General features: G+C 33.4%; 1 protein-coding gene across 1 annotated transcript in view; it reads right to left on the bottom strand.

Moving 5' to 3' along the window:
* The window catches only part of LOC106680903 (uncharacterized), a 132,838-nt gene that overhangs the window by 119,261 nt on the left and 6,215 nt on the right, over positions 1-7,362 (bottom strand). The window lies entirely within an intron of this gene.

The following is a 7,362-nucleotide window of genomic DNA, read 5'->3' as shown; positions in this document are numbered from 1 at the left end:
TGAAGAGATGCGCTCTGGAACTCCGTAGAATTGAAACCACAAGCGGAGAGCTGCTAACACTGCTTCCGAAGACCTCTCCTGCACCTGGTACTATATATAGCACTAGCTAAGGAGTGTGATTTCAAGGCCATTTCTGCAGAACAAAACAAAAACGATCATATCAGGGACGCTTTCATAGCTGACCTGTTGTCTCCTCACATTCCTCAGAGGCTTTTGGAAAATAGAACTTTACAACTAGCCGAGGCTGAAGAACAAGCTCGTTCTATCGAAATAGCTACGAAAAACGCCGAATCCTACGCCCAAAACAAACCAATTCCTGATAATTTGGACAACAAGTGCAATGCTACCAAGTCTGAACAAAAAAAAATCGTGCTTTTTTTGTGGTGGCCCCACCCTGCAAGGAGGGTCTCTTCCCGAAAGTCTGTTTATCGAAAAAGCGTAAAGCCAACACTTCAGCAGCTGTGTCTGACACTTCAGAAGCATTTGTGGCAAGTATGGGTGGCGCCCCTGCCTCATCAGTGCTCTCTAACGCAACTGTCAGGGCCAAAATTAATGGTACGAATCCCCAATGCCTTGTAGATACGGATAGCTCCGGGAGTCTCATCAATGACTCCTTTGTACGTCACAACAAGCTTGTCGTCTTCCCTGAAATTCGTACCGTTTCTATGGCCTCCACATCACTTTTTCCTTCCACATCCTGTCATCGGTTTTGAAAGGCTATGTCATAGCCGACCTCCAATTACTAGAACATTCTTACATCTCCACGAAGCTATCAGTCCTTTCAAATCTATGTGCGGACATAATTATTGGCCATTATATTCTCAAGTCTCATTCGCGGCTGGATGTTAATTTTGGTGGCAGTAACCCACCTCTCTCTATTGCAAGCTCAACATTCCCTCACGTGAATATTGAATTTATTCGAATTTTTTCCAATCTTGCACCTAATATAAATCCAATTGCGACCAAATCACGCAGAAACAACCCTGACGACGCAAAATTCATAGAGGATGAGGTCAGTAATCTATTACAATCTGGCATAATCGAGCTCAGCTGTTCACCATGGAGGGCACAGGTCTTGGTAACCCGCAACGCAACCCATAAAATACGGATGGTCATTGACTATTCCAATACTATTAACAAATTCACTCTGTTGGATGCATACCCCATACCCAACGTTGAACAAGTAGTGCCTGAAACTGCCCAATACAGCCATTTCAGTACAATCGACCTTAGGTGATAAGATCACCAGGTCCCAATCTGTGTCGATGAATGACCTTTCACTGCATTCGAGGCAGGAGGCCGGTTGTACCAGTTCACTAGGCTCCCATTCGGAGTAACTAATGGGGTACCTGCATTTCATAAGTTCATGGACAGGTTAACTGACAACGAGAAGCTTAAGGGAGTCCGATGCTATATTAACGACATCACAATTGGTGGTCGAACTAAGGAAGAGCACAATGATAATCTCAAACAGTTCATGAACGTGGCCAAGAAGTACAACCTACGGCTGAATGAACAGAAGTGTACGTTTTCTACCACCTCTATAAAACTTCTAGGATACCTCATCAGCAATGGGACGATCACGCCAGACCCTGATCGCCTGCAGCCTCTGCTGGATCTTCCACCACCATGTGACAAAGCATCCCTTCAAAGAGTAGTAGGTATGTTCGCTTACAACTCAAAGTGGATTCCCAGATTCTCTGACAGAATCCTTGCCCTCATTGACACTAAATCATTTCCTTTGGCAGCTGAAGCATTTCATGCCTTTGAAACCCTCAAGAAGGTATTGCAAAGCCCCTTCTTGTGGCTATTGACCCTACTGCCCTCCTAGTTGTTGAGACAGATGCATCAGACATCGCGATAGCTGCAGCCTTGACTCAAAATGGAAGACCAGTAGCTTTCTTCTCAAGAACCTTGAGTGGGAGTGAGAAAGGCTATCCAGCTATTGGAAAGGAACCCACCACCATCGTCGAGTGCTTGAGTGTGCTCGAGTGGAAGAAAGTGGAGACACTTCTTGACTAATCGGCATTATAAATTGATCAAGGATCAGGAAGCTCTTTCTTTTATTTTCGACCTAAAGCACTCAAGCAAAAATAAAAAACAAAATTCAGCGATGGAGGCTCGAATTATCCTGTTTCAACTACGACATTTCCTACCGACCTGGAAAACTAAATAAAGTGGCAGATACTCTATCTAGAGTTTGTGGAGCTACAAGTAACAACAACCTTCTGAATATCCACCGATCCCTTTGTCACCCGGGGTCACTAGGATGTACCATTGGATCAAATCCCAGAAATTTGCCATTCTCCCTTGATGATGTCAAACAAATGACCACCGCCTGTCCGGTCTGGGCAGAACTGAAGCCCCGCTTCTATAAGCCCGTCAACAATCATCTGATAAAAGCTACGCGCCCTTTCGAACGGTTGAACGTGGATTTTAAAGGGCGAGTCCCCTCAAGCACGCGTAACCAATACATATTGACAATCGTGGATGAATATTCCAGATTCCCCTTTGTATAACTTTGCAGGGATATGACTTCGGCAACTGTGAAGAAACACCTGTTAACTTGTTCACTATCTTAGGAACTCCGGGGGGGACTTTATTTCTTTCAAAAGATCTGACCGACTACCTACATACTCAATGAATTGCCACCAGTTCAAGTACCCCTTATAATCCTGAAGGTAATGGATTAGTTGAGCGTTACAATGGTATTTGAGGAAGACTATGTCCTTAGCCATGAAGAACAAAGGATTAGACACGTCGCACTGGGAATAGGTCCTGCTAGAATCTCTCCACGCTATCCGTTCACTCTTGTGCACCTCGGCCAATTGCACTCCTCACGATCGAATGTTTACAAATGCACGCCGTTCGACTAATGGAATAGCCATTCCTTCGTGGCTGACAAACCCTGGAAAAATTCTACTGAAAATTCAGGTGGACCTCATTGAAGCAAATCCTGAATATGCCCTCATTCGCCGCTCAGATGGGAGAGAAACTACTGTCCCTTTGAAGCGTCTGGCTCCAACAGGGGATGACTCCATATTTGGACATGACGAGACGGAAATGAGTCAATCAACACCCAATATGCTCATTTCTACTGACAGTAACCAAACTCGATCAGCGACTCCGAACCAAGCTACCTTGACGGCCAGAAGCCCCCCACCTCCAGTTCCCCAGTCCCCACCAGCAACATTTCAATCACAGGGGTCAAAGTCTTCAGTTTCTCCTTTGCCTTCAATTACTGTAAGCTATGACCCTTCAACAGTATTGCCAGCATCAGCGCCGAGCACACCGGAGCTCAGAAGATCCCACAGAACTAGATAGCCTCCAAGTTATCTTCAAGACTATGTCCCGAAATGAAGGGGGGGGGAAGAATGTATACGTTATTACTAGCTCATTGCTAAGTACGCGTTCTCCTTAGTTTCCTATGTGTTTCACTGTAAACTACCTAACCCTCGTTCATTATCTTCTCAACTTTCTGGCAACGTTTTATTCGATTAAAGCCTTATGTTCAAGAGGTTTATTTATGACAGGAATATTTTTGCAAATATTCCATCTCGATATTACAACAATAGAAAATATCGAAATAAATATGTAATTATCATAAAAAGATATCAATATTAAATTTTGAGTTTTATGTACAATTTTATAGTATTTTTTTAAAATAAAATATCGATATTTCGATAAATTAATATTGGAATATTGTTCCTCATATTCCACATCGATATTAAAACAATAGAAAATATCGAAATAAACATGGAATTATCAAAATAAAATATCGATATTTCGATCAAATAATATCGGTATTCCATTTTTTAGTCTTTTTAAACAAAATTTCGAAATAAACATGGAATTATCAAATTAAATAAATGTAATATCAATATAAATAGAATGAAATTGGAATGATATTTTATGTCATACCTAATCAAAATATATAAGGTACTCTTAAGAACGATGAAGCAAAGCAAATATATCATAAACGTAACCAATACAAACTAATATCGATAATATAAATAATATTTATTTTCTTTTTGATAATTACATATTTATTTCGATATTTTCTATTGTTCTAGCATCGATATGGAATATTAGGAACAATATTTCGATATTATATTATCGAAATATCGATATTTTGTTTAAAAAGACAAGAAAATTGATAAATGGAATATCGATATTTTATTTTGATAATTACATATTTATTTCGACATTTTACATTATTTTATTGTCGATATTGAATATTTGCAAAAACATTCAGATATAATTTTATCGAAAAATCGATATTTTTTTAAAAAGACTAGAAAATTGAAAAATGGAATACCGATATTATTTTATCGGAATATCGATATTTTGATAAAAAAAGACTAAAAAATTGTATAGAAAATTTAAGAATGAAATATTAATATTTTATTTTGATAATTACATATTTATTTCGATATTTATCATTATTGTAATATTGATATCAAAAATGAGCAACAATATTAGGAATATATACTATCGAAATATTGATCTTTTTTAAAATGACTAAAATATAATATAGAAATTGTAAAATATGAATATCTTTATTTTATTTTGATAATTACATATTTATTTCGGAATTTTGTGTAGTTGTAATATCAATATAGAATATTAGCGACAATATTCCGATATTATTTTATCGATATATTGATATTTTATTTAAATGACTAGAAAATTGTAAATATTATATAGAAATTTTAAAATATGAATATCTTTATTTTATTTAGATAATTACATATTTATTTCGGAATTTTGTGTAGTTGTAATAGAATATTAGCGACAATATTTCGATATTATTTTATCAAAATATCGATATTTTGTTTAAAAAGACTAAAATACTATGTAGAAATGTTAAAATAGGAATATGGATATTTTATTTTGATAGTTACATATTTATTTCGATATTTTACATTATTGTAATATCGATATAGAAAATCAGCAACAATAAAATCGAAATATCGTTTCTAATCTTAGGTATCGATTTTAATATCGATGTAAAATATCGAAAGGTACATACATTTATTAATTTAAAATATAGAAAAACTATTTTTATGCTTTTCATAGAATTTTCTTAATATTTTTAATAGAAATATTGATGTAATATAAAAAAAAATATCGAAATATCGTTGCTAATCATCGATATCGATATTATCAACAATCTTAAATACCGAAATGAATATGAAATTATTAAAATAAAATATGGAATACCTTTTTTCAGCTTTTCATAAAATGTTTTATTTTAAACAAAATATCGAAATATGGTTTCTGATCTCCGATATCGATATTAATAACAATGTTGAATATCGAAAAGAATATGAATTTATTAAGAATTTCAATTAGAATAGAATATCGAAATACTATTTTTATATTTTTCGTAATTTTTTTTAGTTGTGAATTACTCATATTTCTATAAAATAATATCTTACTGCCGTAAATAAATTCCGATATGGATATTATTAACAATGTCAATTATTGAAATGAAAATTAATATATTGAAACAGAATATCAATATTTTTTTTTAATAATATTTAGTCTTTTGTATTTTTAAAAAATAAAATATCGATATTTCGATAAAACAACATCGCAATATTTCTGTTACTATTTCATATCGGTACTAGAGATGGGATATTGATATCGATAATATCGAAATATTGATATTTTGTCTCCGATATCCGATATTTTGATATAGATATCCAGTAACCGATAATATCGGAATACAGAAAAAAAAAAAAAAAGTCGCACCTTAAAAGTAAGAGATAAATAAAAGAATCATATATTCAATATTATTGAAATATTCGTGGCAAAATATACTATGGCGAAGATATTCCGATATTATTTAATCCAAATATCAATATTTTGCTTAAGAAAATATAAATAATAGTATCTCGATATTTAATATTGATAATGCCATAAGTTATAAACAGAGTATAGGTATTATGAGTCTTAATACCTAAGCTCCCCATGTCAACAAGCCAGAATGTATATATAGAGGATTATACAGGAGAATAAATCAGTATCTTAGTCGAGCTTATGTGTGTCATTTAGTGTCCCTATTTTCCTTTTTTTTGGAGTTGTAGTTGTGACTCTTCATAACTCATATTTATTTCGATATTTGACATTTTTATAATTATTGATTTCTAACATTTGCAATAATATTCCGATATTATATTATCAAAGGGTCAATATATTGTTTCAATAATTTAAAATCCATTCGATCTTTGATAATGTTATTAATATTTATATATATAATTGAAACAATATTATAATATTATTTTATTTAAATATCGATATTTGGTTTCAATAATTTAATATCCATTTCGATATTAAACATATTTAATAACATCGATATGAATGATTATCAACAAGGTATTTCGATATTTCATATTCATTTCGGTATCATTCTATTCAATTTTCTTGTCTGTTTATACAAAATATCCATATTTCGATAAAATAATATTGGGATATTGTTGATAACCTTACATATCGATATTATCAAATCTGTTAAATATCTAAATGGATATTAAATAATTGAAACAAAATATTGATATTTCATTTTAAATTTGTCTAGTATTTTTAAACAAAATATCGATGTTTCGATAAATTAATATTAGAATATTGTTGCTAATTATCGATATCGATATTAATAACATTATCGAAGATCGAATGGATATTAAATTATTGAAACAATATATCGATCCTTGGATGGTTTAATATCGGAATATTGTTGCTAATGTTAGTAATCAATAATTATAAAAATGTCAAATATCGCAATACTATTTTGAAGCTTGGCAAAATATCGATATTTGGATTAAATAATATCGGAATATCTTTGCTTAATTATATTTTGCAACGAAATTTTCGTTCTGAGTATATACTGAGTTATAGGTATATTACATTGGAGTGTGTATTTATTATAATTATTTCTTTCATTTGAGGTGCGACTGTTTTTTTTTTTGTTTTTTTTAAGAAACCAATTGTTATTATAATTGACCGTAGATTAATGCTTGAAGAAGTTTATCGGGGGGTGCGGTCAGCAAAGAACAAAACATAAATAAACAAAACAATATTTATTTATTTTATGCCGACGTTTCGACCTGAGTTTCAGGTCTTCATCAGGGATAGTGGCGTGTAAAGGGGACGGGAAGCAGCTAACTGACCAACAAAACAATATTTATTTATTTTATGCCGACGTTTCGACCTGAGTTTCAGGTCTTCATCAGGGATAGTGGCGTGTAAAGGAGACGGGAAGCAGCTAACTGACCTGGAAACGTCGGCATAAAATAAATAAATATTGTTTTGTTGGTCAGTTAGCTGCTTCCCGTCCCCTTTACACGCCACTATCCCTGA

The sequence above is a fragment of the Halyomorpha halys genome, unplaced genomic scaffold (assembly GCF_000696795.3).
Source record: "Halyomorpha halys isolate HHAL.00 unplaced genomic scaffold, Hhal_1.1 Scaffold298.1, whole genome shotgun sequence".
Lineage (NCBI taxonomy): Eukaryota > Metazoa > Arthropoda > Insecta > Hemiptera > Pentatomidae > Halyomorpha > Halyomorpha halys.
The sequence above is the reverse complement of the archived record's forward strand: the minus strand, read 5'-3'. Positions and strand labels throughout refer to the sequence as shown.